Source organism: Corvus kubaryi, unplaced genomic scaffold (assembly GCF_017639235.1).
Source record: "Corvus kubaryi isolate FWS band 111438036 unplaced genomic scaffold, C.kubaryi_AGA036_p1.0 66, whole genome shotgun sequence".
Taxonomy (NCBI): Eukaryota; Metazoa; Chordata; class Aves; order Passeriformes; family Corvidae; genus Corvus; species Corvus kubaryi.
In genome coordinates, this window is record NW_024582054.1 from 4,978,297 (window position 1) to 4,994,750 (window position 16,454).

Below are 16,454 nucleotides of genomic sequence, written 5' to 3' on the forward strand. Positions count from 1 at the left end.
TAGTCTTTTCCTTAGAATATGATAAATGGTTGTTTGACCTTCTTTAACGATGAGTTAGCTGAAGACAAAAGCTCAAAGCTTTTCATAAAGCCTGTGAGAAACTGATAAAGTCCACTAGGAAGAAAAGGCTGTAGTTTCCCTATCCCAGCAGCAGCAGATTAGAATTAATTCAATCATAATGTGTTGTTAATAATACAGCCTCAGTAATACTGGAAAATAAAGTTTCTTCCTCTAAATCATCTCCAAAAGCCACCAAAAATGTAATCTAATACAAGAAATAGAGCTGATGATTCTGTAGGGGAAAATCCTCACACTTGAACTATTTCTGAGTCAATGATACACCTTCAGGAACTGACTCAATTTACTAACTTCAGAGAAACCTACCTGGGGGATTAAAGTTGTGGGTGGTTGTATGCTGGATGAGTGTATTCAGTGAAGAGTTTCAATGAGGAGCAGAGTCAACAATCCATGAGGTACCCTCATGAGAAATGAGGAAGAAAAAGATAAGGAGAAGTGATGAAGGAAGTAAATGAGACTTCCTCATTTGGCCATGGCCAACTTTAATAACTACCTTCAAGTTCATTTTGAGTGGTGTGAAATTGCAGTGTGTCAATGGCTCTGCAGAAACTGGCAACTCTTGATCCAAAGTAAGGAGAGCTTCCTTCATTTCTGTCATAAGCTAGGTTGCATGAGATGATATTGACAGACAATTTTCAATTGTCTATTAACCATCCTATATCTTTTTCCTACAGACCACAGTCTAGTTTATCCTTGTAACTTGTTATCTGTGCAGACACTTACACACTTAATAGTCAAACAGGAATGTGAAAGTGTTGAGTCTGACTCACTGAACTAAGTGGAGAAAGGAATGCTATTGCTACCTTTAATTAAAATTAAGAACTGTAAATTTGGGTTTAACACTAAATATATTGGAGGAAATTCCACTTGGATCTTAATATTTTCTAATTTCTGGTAACATTTATGATGCTAAAGTCATGTAGAAATCAGATATGTCTCATGAATTCTCTCATTCTTCTTCAAGGAATCTCAAAAATTAATTTCTGTCACATCCCTAAATATGCTGTGTATTTGGTATACTTTTGATTGTTCTTGTGGCTTCCTTTATTAACAAACTTTAGTCATACTTTAAATGAGAGGTAATTTATGAAAGCAGCAAGAAGGTGCTAAAATAAAATTACTATGGCTACTGAAACAACAGTGGAGAGCAAGGATAAAACCATGTTGAACATAAATTGCTAAAAAAATATCTACTCCTCCCTCCCTGGGTTTTTTGGTCACATTGACTCTAGAGCTGAAGAATACACTCTGAATGTGGAAAGCATTCAGGAGAAATTTCTGTGGGGTATTATGGGCTGTTTTCTGCAATCACCAGTTCCAGGTTCATCAGTGCTTAGAAAGGTAAATAAGACGCTTGGAGATGAAATAAAAACATAATGTTTGTATGTAGATTTATGGTTCACCTAGATCTTGAATACTGCATACATCCAGTTTAAGACTTATGAGTATATAATAAAACCAAAAAAACCCCACCAAACCCCAAAAAGATCCAAAACCCCAAAAAATAAACAAACAAAAACCAACAAAAAAACCCCAAAACCACAAACCCAAAAGAACAGAGAAAGTTTACCAAGTAATGCAACAGTTTTGTAGAAGGAAATGCTGAGTAGGCAGGGATTGTCAATACTAAAAAGAAGACAACAGAGAGCTGTGATACAACTCAGTGAATGAGAGGGAATAAAGAAGTACCTTTCACTTTTCACTGACCCTGACAAAAAAAGGGGTACCCAATGACAGTTTGTTCAAAACAAACTAAGTACTGTGTCACACGATATGTAATTAGATTGTGAAATACATTTCCTCAGGGGAATATAAAGGGAAAAACAAGAAGTGACTTCATGGAAGAAAGTATAGACAGTAGTTGAACAAAATGACATCATGAAAAGCAATCACTGTCTCAGGAAAAGCCTATATCAATAATTTTTGCAAAATACAAGGGTGGACAGGAGGAAGGATCACTACTAACTTGTCCTATTTACTGCTAGGTAACGGGATTACAGGCCACTCTATGAACACAGAGGAGCAGAGAGGCACAGCAGCAGGTGCTGGAACTGTAATAACCTACTCAAAGAGCCCCTGCCCCAAACCCCCCACAGGCTGTCACAGGGCACCCTCAGCCCCATGAGTGGTCCCCATCCATGACTCTGTGCAAGAGCCTCTCCGGGTCTCCTTTCTTGCTAGTGGGGTTTAGCCTGTGTGTAAGGGAGCTGTTGCAGGACACAGGGGAACTTACTAGGGGAACTTACAATGTGCTGCTTAGGGTAGGTATCTGTGCTGGTTTGGCCAAATTTAGAAATACATCCTCTGAGAGAAGGCAGGTTACAACCATCCCTCCCCCACCAGGTCACCAGGTTTGGGGAAAAAAGAAACTTTTTCCTCGAAGGAAAGTGAAAGAGAGAAAAACTGTTTATTTAACGAACACATGGGGAAAGGATAATGATGCTAAATAATAAAACCTCTCCCTCTGCTGAGAGAAACCTGGGAAAATTTCAGAGTCCTTCCGTAGATCTCTCTCCCCCTCCTTGGAGCTGGGACGGGGCGGTGGGCCCACCTCCAGGGCCAAGCCTCGGTGGAAATTCCTCCCGATGTATTCTGATGTTGAAACAGTCCAGCAGAGAAAGAAGAAAGGGAAAAAGAACAAAGTCCCAGGAAAACAAAAGTTCAACTCTCCGTCTCTCTCCGGAGAAAAAAAAGGAGCTGAAAAACTGGCCGAAAGCAAGCCGGGTGCTTTCCCCACTGTCATTCTGCTGCCGCAGCTGAACACAGAGCCGTCTCTATCTCTGTGTCCTTGAAAACAGGAAAACAAACTGCTTAGAAAGTTCCCTCGGTTTTGTCTCTCCCCCTCTCAGACTCAGTTTAAAGGCACAGAAAGGCACAAAATTAATTTCTGGGCATGGGGCAGCGATGGGGGATACACAACACAAAGTCACCCCAAGGCAGTATCAAAAATGGCTAAAAGGAGAATTCAAGGTCTTTTGGGAAGGAATGCATGTGGAAGACTAGAAGAAAAGGGAGATGAAAGACATCTATAAGTTGGCAGTACATTTGTCTGGTCTTGTCCTGCACCTGGTCAATTCAGTCTGACCCATCTTCTTATCAGGTTCATTCCTGATTCTTTTTGTGAGTGAGGAGCTCCAGTTCTCTGTTCCACATGTGTGTATGGAGGTCTAGGTGTGTCAGCTGCAGCAGGGACCATGGGTCATTGGGGGTGATGCATCTGAGCTACCAGAAGTGAGAGTGAGGGCTTTGGTCAGCACGTGATCACCAAACTAATCAATGAGCAAGTGAAGTGGTTTGGAAGCCAGGGGTGTTTGTGTGTGTGTGTGCGTGTGTGCATGCGTGTGTGTGTGTGTGCACGTGTGTGTGTGCATGTGTGTGTGCACGTGTGTGTGTGCATGTGTGTGTGCATGTGTGCGTGTGTGCACGTGTGTGTGTGCGTGTGTGTGTGTGCATGTGTGTGTGTGCATGTGTGCGTGCATGTGTGCGTGTGTGCACGTGTGTGTGCGCGTGCGTGTGTGTGTGTGTGTGCGTGTGTGTGTGCGTGTGTGTGTGTGCATGTGTGTGTGTGTGTGTGTGCACGTGTGTGTGTGTGTGTGTGTGTGTGTGTGGAGGCTCTACAAGGGGTCTCGAGCAGCACCTGGAGCAGGGCTGCAGCCTCAGCAGCTCATGTGTCCAGGTACCAGCAACATGAGATATCAAGGATCCAGAGACCAGATACTGGACCTTTGAGGGGTCTGAGCCCAGTTACTAGAGGAATCTGCATTGTGCATATGGATATATTTCCCACTAATGGACCTTCAGCCTGATCAGCTGGAGAGGGACTCTGGATTGGAACAGAGGTTCATTGTGTATGGCCAGAGGGACATTGTGCTGTTTGTTACTGCATGAGTGCCCCGTGTTTCTGCGTGTATTGATCTGTGCAGCTGGCGGTGTGTGTCCATGAGTATGTGTTGTACGTGCGTTTCCATGTGCGCCAGTGGGAAAAATACATGCTCAGCCTCTTTACTGGTTGGAGCTGGGCCATGAAGCTGTGGCAGACTTGCCTCTTTTGACCTATCTGGTTTGACCACTACCTAAAATTTACTATCACTAGTTGCTATAGAACACACTGAGTAAGATGTCTTTTGTTCTGAGCCAGTAGAGCAACCCTGTACAGACAATTAAGGATGCATTTTAAAATTTCAATGGACGTGCCTAGCAAAAAATAATTAAAAATAATGCAATAAATTCCTTCTAAATTCCCTTTGCTTCATACTTTCCTTATCTGATTCTCTTCTTTATCCTCCCTACATGATGTCATCTGTTGTCTTTGTATCAACTACCCTTACCTTTACACATTCTTATATAACATTTTACTTTTACTGCTTTTATATTCTTTGATTTCACCTGCGGGAAGAATAATCATCATAAATTTAATAGTTCTTCCACTGAACAATGAAAGAAAAAATCAAGAGAGAATCCAACAAACAAAATGAAAACTGGTGTAAATGGTGGCTAAGCACTTAGCTGGTGCCTAACCAAGGTGAAGTGAAGCCTGAATTAGGCTTTTGTTATCTTTCTTTTCTTTCCATAAAAAAATCACAATAAAAAAGATGGAAAGCTGACATGTAGCTACTTAAATTTCAGTTTGCTGTTCTTAATACCAAATTATGTTATAGTAGTATATACCTATGGACATGAAAAAACACTGATATACATGTTCTAAAGTTACTATCTTATCCCCTTAGTTTTTAAAAGGTTTTTCAAAATTTTAAGAAAAACCTCTTCCTTTACTCATGTGAAAATAATTCTGACCACAGCTACCACATATATATGGTTGGATTCAGTGGAAAAATTAGAGAAAAAGTTCAGCTTAAGAAACAAAATATGCATCATAACCAGTTTAAACTGTGATGAGACTTTAGATTAACATATTTTAATTAGCAGAAGGCAAATTTTAAGCACTTTTTACTGGAGTTAGTAATGGAAGGCCAGACTGTCATCTAGAAGAGTCTGTGGATGGGAATTTAAGAAAGGAGTTGAGCTCTAGCTGAAGCCTTTTATATCCACAGGAACATAGATTTCACCAGTGAGGGATTGAATCCTGACTCAAAATAATAATGTCTCTTTCTTACTTCAAGAAACATGTGAGATCTCCAGTGCAGCTCTTTACTCACATGCACTGAACTAGAGATCAGGGAGTATCACAGCCTGAAGTTATATGACTTCAAGTTAGAAATGTATGGATGTATACTCATGTATGAAGTTCCTTGGAAGGAGCCGAACATCTTCTCTTCTGTTTCACTGAGCTATACATAACCAAAGGCAATAGCTTGGGGCTGTGTGTTTAAGTTATTTCCCTTGTGCATAAGTTGCACACAATTTAACTGCCTAAGTATTTACATATTTTCTGAGACTTCCTTGTTGTAAAAGAGGAACGTTTGTCTACATAATTGTCAAAACATGCTACTCTTTAATCTGGCATAATATTTACTTCTGTGGTACTGTGTGTCAGGAATTCAGGCTCAGGTAGTAGATGGTATCAAATTCTAGTAAGTGATAATGACATTAGGGAACGTTGCCAGGAGAAACATCTGAACTATGCAAGTTAAAAATTGCTGTTCAAGAATTGATTTAGCGTGCTTCTGATTATAATATTCCTTTGAAATGCTATTGAAATTCTTATGCCTATTTGTACTAGGCAATGCCTTTTGTAATGCAGTGCAGCATTTTCTTATCTCTGAAGCTCAGCTGCAGCATATTAAATCAGCCCCCAAGAGCATCCACCTCATTGTTTCACCAACAAATCCTTTTACATTTCCCCCCACCCCTAGCAAACATACATAAATGCCTGGTGTTATTAGCCTAACTCTGTAAAACATGTATTCAGATGAAAGGGCTAGAGATGAAGACATGAAGACAGACATCCTTAGCTGCTTAGAATGCAGATGCAGAGCTGATAAGTGAGTGGACCATTTTAGCATATCTGTTCCACTTGATTGGTACAAAGCTTTCCAATGTCATTTTGACTAGCTATGAAATCAAATTATTCCACATGAAGTGTTGTGCAGCACTGAGCTGTTCTAATGCCCACTGGATATTGTGAGTGACTCTTTGTGCATGACTCCTCATTTCTACAACTATTCTGGACAACTATTTTATCCTAAGCAACTAAGAATCCAAAATTTCATCTCTGCCTGACCCTGCATTGTCAAGTCCAAAGCAAGTCCATGGAATGCCCACCAAAACTCACTGAGTGTCAAATTCCCTTGGCATGCTTAACCCTCTGCAGATGCTATTCATCCTGATTTAGGAATGGAGTGCCTAGGATCCTGGGCTCCTATTGTGTTCACAGTTGTCTTTTTGACATGTATTTGACCGGAAAGTTTTTGCACTACCTTTAAAGGGCAAAATTCCACTGCTGAAATGTCCCTTTAATCCCTGTAACTGCAGCATGCCCAGAGCAAGTGTTTGGAATGGCTCTTGAGCTTGTGTATTAAAAAACATTGGATTGTTTGAGGGTTTTTCATAGTGGCATTCAGATTACTTCGCAGTATGTTTAGTGAATTTGTAGTATGACCAAAATTAATTAAGACATCAAGCAAATAATGTTATCAGTATATGATACATTGAATTATCAACTTTTAAAAATATTTAGTCCATTTTAAGATTATATTCACATTATGGCTGACAAGAACTTTTTTTTATATGGCTGTTTGTAGCAGTTTCTGTAAGAAAATATCTAATTTCATAGTTAATTAAATGTGAAATTTTGAATTAGCACTGCAGTCAAAATCTATTATTGGATGTATATCTTAAAACCTGCTAAGAAAAAAAGTTGTTGGCTTACTGTAAAAAAAAACCCCGTAAAAATTGTCTAATGAAAGCTCAATTTCCTCTAAGTGAATAAAGCATACTGGGGAGAATGATCAGAAATACCAATTAAAAATCGATTTGTTAAATTCTGAATGGAACAAACCCTACTCATTCACCAAAATTTCTTTGTCTTTGTTACCTAAACCAAAATGGAAATATTTATCTCTAATAGCTGTATAACCACATAAAAATAAAGAAAAATTAATGCAATTTTTCAAAAACTTGTGTAGTGTTGCTTTTATCTACAGTCAATATAGTCACTGTCAGCTGACCTAAGTGTCTTTAAAATAGGAATGTTGAGCTTACTTTATAGCAGTGTGAGTAGTGCCTCTACCACAGAAAACAGAATATGAAACAAAACAGAAGAGAAAATGCATTTTTTAGTCTGCTCCCAGCTCCAGATGGCATGCTGATTTAGGAAAGAGATAAATAATAGTTACCTTCAGGATATGAGATGAACAGAACGAGGGATTGATTTGACAAGTTTATTGTACTCTATTCCTTTTGTCGAATGTAGGATTCTTTAATTTATTGCTTTTCTTCTCAGGAAATCTACGGTAATATTAGAGAAGTGCTGATAGTGTAAATACACTACAGTGAGCCACCTGTAGGTAATACTGATGTGACCTGTTTCTCACAGGTATCAAATTCTCTAATTGCCCTATAAAATTTCAGCTCACATGTCTTCTGTTTGCAACTATCTTTCTTTCTTTTGTTTGTTCACTCATTCACTCATTCTCTTTTTTTTCTTTCCCACTAAATACATGACTCTGGACAAAATTTTAGAAGGAAGTCTAATGACTTGAGATGTTATTGACACTGTAATCAGTGTGATGCAGTGTGTGAATCTATCAGTTGTTGGTATCAGTTATGTTACTGCATGTAAGGGAAAAGATAAAATTTGGTGAGAAAAAGCAACCCATAAAATACCAGTCTATGGCAGTAATTAAAATGGAGGAATAATAAAATCACAGTTGTTGACAGTATTTCTGCTTTCTGTTGTGTCATTCTACTACATCAGTAGTCAGTGTAGGAAAAATAACACAAGTGTAACACACAAGGCAAGTGAGTTTACTGTATTAAATCTGACAAACACCATTCAGGACTGAAAACCATTACTATATCTTATTTACTTGTCTTCCTTTCTGAAATTACTTAAAAGCTTCACTATTTATTTTCTCAGGCAAGTTACTGAATCTGAAAATTGTTGACAAAATTTGTCTTGAATACCATCTTCTGGGGAAAACCTGGAGGACAAGACAATGGGCATTAAGCACATTCAGAGTAAAGGTTGTCCATATTTCTGCATTTAGACTTTGGTATTTAAAACACATTCTGGCAAATGTCTAGCTTGATAAATTTTAAAAGTTGAAGAACTTTCTTCCAATCCAGGACCAAAGGTGAAGAAACAGATTTTAGACAAATTTATCTAGAATCTTTATTTGAATAATAAAATTTTCGTATCATCTGCTCTTAAAATTCCTATAAAACAATTACATATGAAATGCCAAATTAGAACACTCTCTGAAATAAGAAAAAAAACCCCACTTCAGCTTGAGTCTGGTGACAACTCTGCATTAAAACCACGGCTAGTTTGTGAGTCCGCATTTCAGCTAGTGCTAACATGGAATGCAAGAGATTATTCAGGTATTGGTGTAATTTTTACTAATTCTTTCTGTCATTTTAAGAACCTGCTGATGCTGGCACAATCCGTTTTAGCCTGAGTTGAAGAGAAAAAATTCTTTCGGAAATCCAGTTGTGCACTGGCAATTTTTGTCCCAGCTCATCACCATGAGCACACCTCGTGTTCTGCAGACCTGGCAGATATTGTGTTCTTATTTTAACTTAGGGACCGTTGGATTGAATAAGTGAAGGGTCAGGGGAGAATTTGGGCACTTTTTCCCTACTTGAACTTCTGTGGCCTATAATTCAGGAAAAAATAAAAATAAAAAATATGGAAAATATGCAAAAATATCTTCATAAACAGTTGCTATAAGATATGTACTGATTAGTAACACTCATGTAAAAAAGTTTATTGTAGAGGCTCTGTTGACACCTTCCTATTCCATTCCTTAGTAAAAATTTCTAGTCTAATCTTTTTGAGAGTCTTGATTTTCTCTTGACCACTTCCTTCAGATGATTTGAATTTATAGAGTTTAGAGGATTTCATCCACCAGAGTCACGGATTCTGCATCTTTCACATACTTTAATTTTTAAATTATTTTATAATTTACATTGACTGCTTTTTTTTTTTTTTCCCAGTTGTTGAATAAGGCAGAGAATGAAAATTTACCAGGCCATTTTCATTAGAGAATTTTGAATAATAGGTTAAACATTACTTTGCTTATTTTTTTACTATTTTATGGAGAGGATATACTTTTAGAACCATACAGCTGAACTCTCACATTCACAGTTATGGAAATTAGTTCTCTTCCTGCTATAAAGTGTAGCATAGGCTGTGAAAATTACTACTACAGAAAAGTCCCCTTTAATCAAAAGGGTGATTTTGTGTGTAATATTGTAAAGAGCAATTGATATGCTCTTAGACCAAAATTCATAGAATTTTTAGTTTTTCCTTTTATGCTATAAATGCATGGTCATATATCTTTTCAGTAAAAGATAAAGAGGTTAAGCCAACACGGAAATATTTCTACACTGGACTGCTTTGTGGATATCTTTCCAGCAGCAGTTGATTTAACACTGCAAAACTCATTATGTTTTTTTTCCCTATGGTGGATCAAACCCAGAATTTCCAAAAATATTACTACCATTTTTGGATTGCTTTCTGACCCTATGAAAGAATCAGTTTTAGGTAAACTCCTCCTAGGTATCACAGCCAGTTTGGAGACTGGCCGAGCCACATACCCTTTGGTATCTTCTTACGTGGGGAAGCCAAATTTGCAATTTGCTTAAAAAATATGTCTGGGATTTAAATATTTTCAGAGCTACTTAGAATGTCAACTTTTGGCATGCTTATACTCCAGATGGGAAACATAGCATAACAGTCAAGTGATAAAAATGGTGAATGAATTAGACAAGTCTCTTTGGTCACTAAATAGACTTTCAGACAATTTCTGACAAGCTAAGATTATAGATTGCAAGTTTTTTAATCCCCTTACTGCAAGCAAACTCCTTTACAAATCCACTCTATTCTTTTATCATTTGCCTTTTTTTTATTTTTATTGTTTGTACATGACTGTGTCTCTGTTATTTTACTGATTTAAGTTTTGAATCATTTGGTTTAATTCTAAACCATAATTTAACAGGAGTAAGTAGCTTTGCTGTCCTCAGTTTTCATAATTTCCATCACACACTGGTAAAACTTGAGGCATCCAAAAATATATTGACTCACAGTCTAGGTATTTGGTAAATGATCTGCATCTTTCCTTTCAGTTTTTCATTGCCTAGGTATGTGTGACCATTCTTCACATAGCTGTCATTATGCAACAATAAAATCTTTAAAACGTACAAATGAAATGCCAAATGAAAATGATCAGATGAGCAGTGTTTGGAAGGTGAAGTGGCTATAGGAAATTTTCCTCTATAAAATTTGCTTTTGTTTTAATGGTTCCATTTCACCGTGCTAATGAACAATTTGTCCCTTCTCTTGAAAGGCAAGTATGTAGTGTAGAGACAGTGTGTACCCCCTTAACCTCTACTCTTAGCAGAATGAGCTTTCTTTGCACTGTGTGTGTTTGTTCATTTTGCTCATGTATGTAAACTTCAGTGTTCATGCCAAAATTTAAGACCAGGCATCTTGGAAGGAGAGCAGCTGTTTAGAGACACAGAATGTGTCTTGATAAATTGTGGAATTCCAGCAATGTAAAGTAAAATTTTTGTGCTGCTGCAATTCAACCAATGCACTGGGTAGTGTCTAACTTACTGCTGTGTCAAGGAACTGTATTTCCATAAGAACATAAGCCAAGCAGGAGTTTGTTTATTCTGATGGAACTAGTAAAGACATAAAAACTACCAACAAAGTAGTTATAATGCAAACTATTAATATTTCACCCAGACACCCAATTTGAACTAATAATCACATGCTAGCAGGCATTTTAATGAGATGCTTATGGTGGTCTTACTTAAACAGATTGGACAGTCTTTATTGATTTGGCTTTAAAATTGATAATACCTCATCAATGTTCTTGCATTAGTGCTAGTTAATACTGATCAAACTGAAAGCTAAGATTCTGCTAAAAATGAATTTACAGTTGTTTGCTTTAGCCAATTCCAAAAGACGTGTCCACAGGTGACTTTTATCCTAGACAGCTTGAGTTACTTTTTTGATGGGAGTTTTTCCATGTTGGTTCTTTTAGTCAATGGAGATACAGAAGAAACTTCAGAAGTGATTTATCCTATTCAAAATCAGTTTTGATGGAAAAAAGTGGAATGAGTTAGATGCTGAAGATTCTTATCTTACTCTGCTGACTGTTGAGAAGACATAGACCCAAAGAAACTAGTAAAGAGAGAATAAAGGTTTTTGAGCCTCCAATCCCACTCACTAGTATAAAGAGAGATGCACATCTAGACAGCCCTTACCATACCAATTTTAGATACTATCTTGGAAGATCCTCTTTGTTCTCCCTATTTGCTCTAGAGGTTGTCTAGTTGATAGTTGCAAAATAGATGCCTAACTTCTAGATGGTTAAATTGGGTGAGATGAATCACGCCTTCAGTTGTTTTCTGAAGCATCATTAAGAATGTAAGTAGAATTTGGCTCTCCCTGCTCATTAGCATAGGCTTCTGCTTTTAGTCTGCAAGATTATGAGGTGACTGTTTTTCTTTGTAAGCCTGCAAGGAACTATGGTTATTACAAAGGCAACCAAAGCAAAATGTGTGTTATTCTCTTCCCACAGGCATGATGACTACTGTTTTGGTTTTCACTGATTTAAATATAGTGGTAGGTTAATCCATAGAAATTCAGGTTCTAACCACAAAGATTTCCTCATGTAAATCTGAGCTGGCATGTGTCAATGTGCAATGGTATGGGATCCCATAACCAAGAACACCTTGTGCCTTGGTGACCAGTACCAGAATGAGAATAGAGAAATGGTAGAATGTCAATTAACTGAGGTAGTATTACCCTGTCTCCATACAAAAACTGTCATCCATTAGTTGTAGACAAATTCAGGCTATGTATAGGCATTGAATGTCTTTTCCTAATTCCTGGCTTGCTTGAGCTGGAAAAAGTTGTATGAATTCATGGGCTGGATCGACATGTAAAGCTGGAAACATGTGACCCCACATCTGTAATGTGCAAATCATCCTCAAATTAATAAACTTCCATATAAAATAAAATAAAATAAATAAAATGAAATTTCACAATGCTCAAAGTAGTTTTCAAAGAATTCAGCAGGCAAAATTTCACTGGAAATTGTAAACTTTTTCATTCTGAATAATTTATACTTGGATTTTTTGGTGTCAGATAATGTTCTCAGTATTCTCATGTAGCATAACCTGGTAAAAATTGGTAAGATGAGTGTCCCCTCATGAAATCCGTCTCTGTTGTGCGTTGCAACGCTGTCTGTGGAGAGAACCACTGAACACTGTTATATAATGATTGATGGCAAGTCTTGATGAAGTGATCAAAAATGCAAAAAACTCAAAAATGCATTGGGCCATAAAGGATTGCTGAAAAAGCTCAGGTAATCTCAGGAATGGGTATGGTACAAGTTCCATCTATGGTGACTGATATTTCTCAAATACTAACATGGAAAATAGGAAGCCAACAATGATCTGCTTTTATGGAAAACTATGGACCATGGCTTATCACTTCTCATTCAGTTTTGCCTCACAGATGGAGAGCTAAGAAAAAGTTTCACTTGTCAAGCAGATATTAAAGTCTTTCAGTGTGAGATGCTTCAGCAGTGAAGCATACAGCACTTACAGTGGGCTGTGTTTCCAAATGAGTTGATGTGATGAGACAATTAAGTTAGGTAGACACACTGTTCTGGTTTGGGACTAGAGACCTTTTAGAAAGGTAGATGACTTTCTTATGGAAAGCTAGAAAAGGAAAAAATGTTTCTTCATGCAGATGAAAGAGTGAATCTTTAAAGACATGGTGGAAATATAAAGGAATGACTGAACATTAAATACTGTTAGAATTACTTTGTTAATTCACTCACTAGAAATGGCAGTGAATTTAGAAACACTTGGTGCAATTAGGCCCTTATTTAGGTAAATATGAAAGGGAAAGTATTACTGGGTTAATTATTTATTTACAAAGAACAGATAAAAAGTCAGATCTTTCTAAGAGTATGGTTTTATATATATATAATTTTAGTATACATAAATAATAGAAACTGAGAACATTAGTGACTTGTGTGACTTCTATGGCTGTATTGTTCATTTAAACTTTACTTCCGGTAAGTAATTTGAAACATGGAATATGGTTACAAAGAAGCTTTTTTTCCCCAGAGATTTTTGAACAAATATCTCAACTGTTAAATCATTGGAGAACCAGAAGGAATCACTCGTAGGCCTTCTGACTTTGTCTGTTTGCTTTTTGTTACTTGGTTACACTATTTTTACCTAAAGAAAGAAATACTTTTCCAAGACTTTTTCTTGATTCGTTTTGTTTTCAAAAGAAGTGAGACTTTTTCTATTTCTTTATAACAGTGATATCCAGAGGTGTTTGTTCTGAAGTACTTTACTATTATGTTTAGCTTCTACATAAAGAGTCTTAAAGTAAATTTCTAGACAATTTTTTTAATTGATTCACCATAGTTTTAGACATGTACCATATCCTCAAAAAATTTCCAAAATAAAAATCTTTCTTGCAATGGTCAACCAGGTATCATGTAAGGGGTGAGAGGGTCCAGATATCAGAGACCATTTGTGAAGTTGGCTTTTATCTGTTAGCTAGAATTCTCAGAACCCCTACAATTTTCCTGAGAACTCTTAAGACCAGAAGGTGATCCAGGACTGACACCTGATCTTTACTGAGTACACTGTGATTCGAGGAATCCATGTGTCTAGGATTCATGCCAGAATCTGTACTTCTGCATAGTCCCTAAGTCCTCCTCTTGCTGAGGAAGCTAGTCTTAGAAGAATTCTACTCTTAGAATTCCTCAAAATAGTTGGAACATAGACTTCTTTTCCTCTAGACATTGTGATTATATATCTCAACACATTAGTTTAGAAGCTATTTGCCAGTCAAAAAATTTGTATGATTTCCTGTTCTCTGTCAGTTTTTGAAAAAATGCTAAGATAATTTTAATATGCAGTATATAATTATTCCATATTTAGTAACAGTTAATATATTTAAAATATTATTTATAGATCTAGAAAACATATAGTACATTATTTTTATATGAGTGTACTTGCATTCTTTAAACTTACAGTTTAAAATCTGTAAAGAAATCAGATTAGGATTTGCAGTGTTGCAAAATTAATTATTATACAGAGGTGCTTTGAATAAGGACACTATATAGTTTTTATAGTATGCTGATATTAGTTGGTTTTTAAGAATGAGTTGTCAAATAAAAATAATTTCTAAAAAAAAAGGAGAAAAAATCATCAAAAATGGTGACAAAGTATGACAATGTTGTTACAGATTTCATTTGTCTTCCAAAATTTTTCCTTGCACACTTGAAATAAGGTGATTCTCCACACTGCTATTTTATGTTTGACTTACAAGACATTGTACTTTACTAAAAAGAAACTCATCTTCTTGACTTCTTGAAAGAAATTCTTGCAGCTATGCTACTTATTAGCAACCCAAGCATAGTCTTTTTATGCAATGGTTGTTTGCTTTATCACTGATTCCAAAGTTAAATCAAAGTTCTTTCCTAATTTGATAATCAGAGAGTACATGCAACAGGAGCCGAAGGAATTGTAAAATTTTTTCTTTCCGTTTGCATGCTTCACAATCACCTCTATTCTTGTCGCTTCACATTTAAGGACAATCCAAACTGGATTGTAACATTGTTTGCAATATTTCAATTTGAGGAAAAAAATTACTAATAAATATTTCAAAATATGTTCTGTGTTTGGCACAGATAGGCAGCTGTCAAGTTTTCACTTGGTAATATGCATCAGAAAAGAAGGATCAGAACCACAGTGAACAGCAAGAGGCCTCAGCATCTCTTTAATGTAAATTTTATATTTGTTTTCTCTTCAGATTTTTTATCCTTTCTGCAACAAAAAAACCCCAGATCTCTTTGCCTTTCTGCATAGATTTTTGTATTTGCTGGAACAACAGAAAATATTCAGAGAAATACTTCATTGCATGAGCATGTGTTCATTTGGACTGGGTGGAACCAAGTCACATGTAACTATTCCTCATTCAATGCTTGTTCTGTTAACTCAGGATATACTCTTTGATCACCCTTGGATCCCTGATACATTTCTTCCCTCTTTTCCTTTTGTACTTAAAATATATTTTTCTTTAAGGAAGATAGCAGAAGTATGCAGGATTTCAGCTCAGGTGCACTTCTTTCAGCTCTGGAAACATTTTCCCAGAGAACACTTGGATTGATATGTCTTTTCGACGTTGCATCACATAGTCTTTCTCATTCTGTTATTGAACAGTGCACTGTTTCTTTAGGTCTTTAGCAACTGGTGATTTCTTAGCTTATAGAATCAATTCCTTTTGCATTTGTGTTCAGGACCTTTCATTTTTTGCTGTTGACTTTACACCATTTCTGTTACTCCAGTCCCAGAAGTCATCCCTTACTCTGCATTTATGATGGCTCATAACCTTGTGCCAGGCTTTTTCTGCCAACACAGATGAGACACTGTACTTAAACAGTCCCTAAGGTGCTACTTTAGGAAACTCCCTTGTACCATCCACTGCTCCTCCCCCTTCTCTTAAGTAGTTAATTTTTCACCTAACTTAGAAATCTAAACCTCAAGGTATAAGGTCTATGCCTTTTGCCTAGAAAATTATATACAGAGTTTTCCATCTGAGCTAATAATTGCACTGCTATCCAATGCTGTACTGAGTTCTAATGATATGTGATCTACTTTATTTGCGGAGAAAATAATTTCAAAGAAAGGCTCTGTATTAAGTTTGGTCTATTTTACCTTTGGTGATGACATATTTCAGTTTATTCTATCTTCTTTTTTCATCACTTGTATTTACATAATCTTTCAGAATTTTTAACTTTGGTTATGACTGAAATGAAATAAAATTTTTGTCAATAAAGCACAGGCACTATGTTATCTAGTCCTATAAATATGATTACTTATCACAAAAGTTTTAGAATTACTGGGGTTTCTTCTGTAGCTGTAAATAACTTCTGCCTGTGAAGGGATAGTCTTCCCTCAAATTGTGATTTTGCTAAAGAAAGTCCAAGACTCCAGGTAGAGATGAACTTCCTAAATGGAAAATTCTATGGGGCAATCTGTCATCTCAGTGTGCTTTTGGCTGTGTGCTGTCACACATGCTGTGCGCTGTCACAAAACCTTTGTATAAGATAGGAGAGGGAGAGTCCCAAGGGATTAGCAAAAGCCTCAAGGTACTGTTTGCTACGATACAAGCACTAGCCTTCAAAACTGACCTACAATGCAATGTAGTC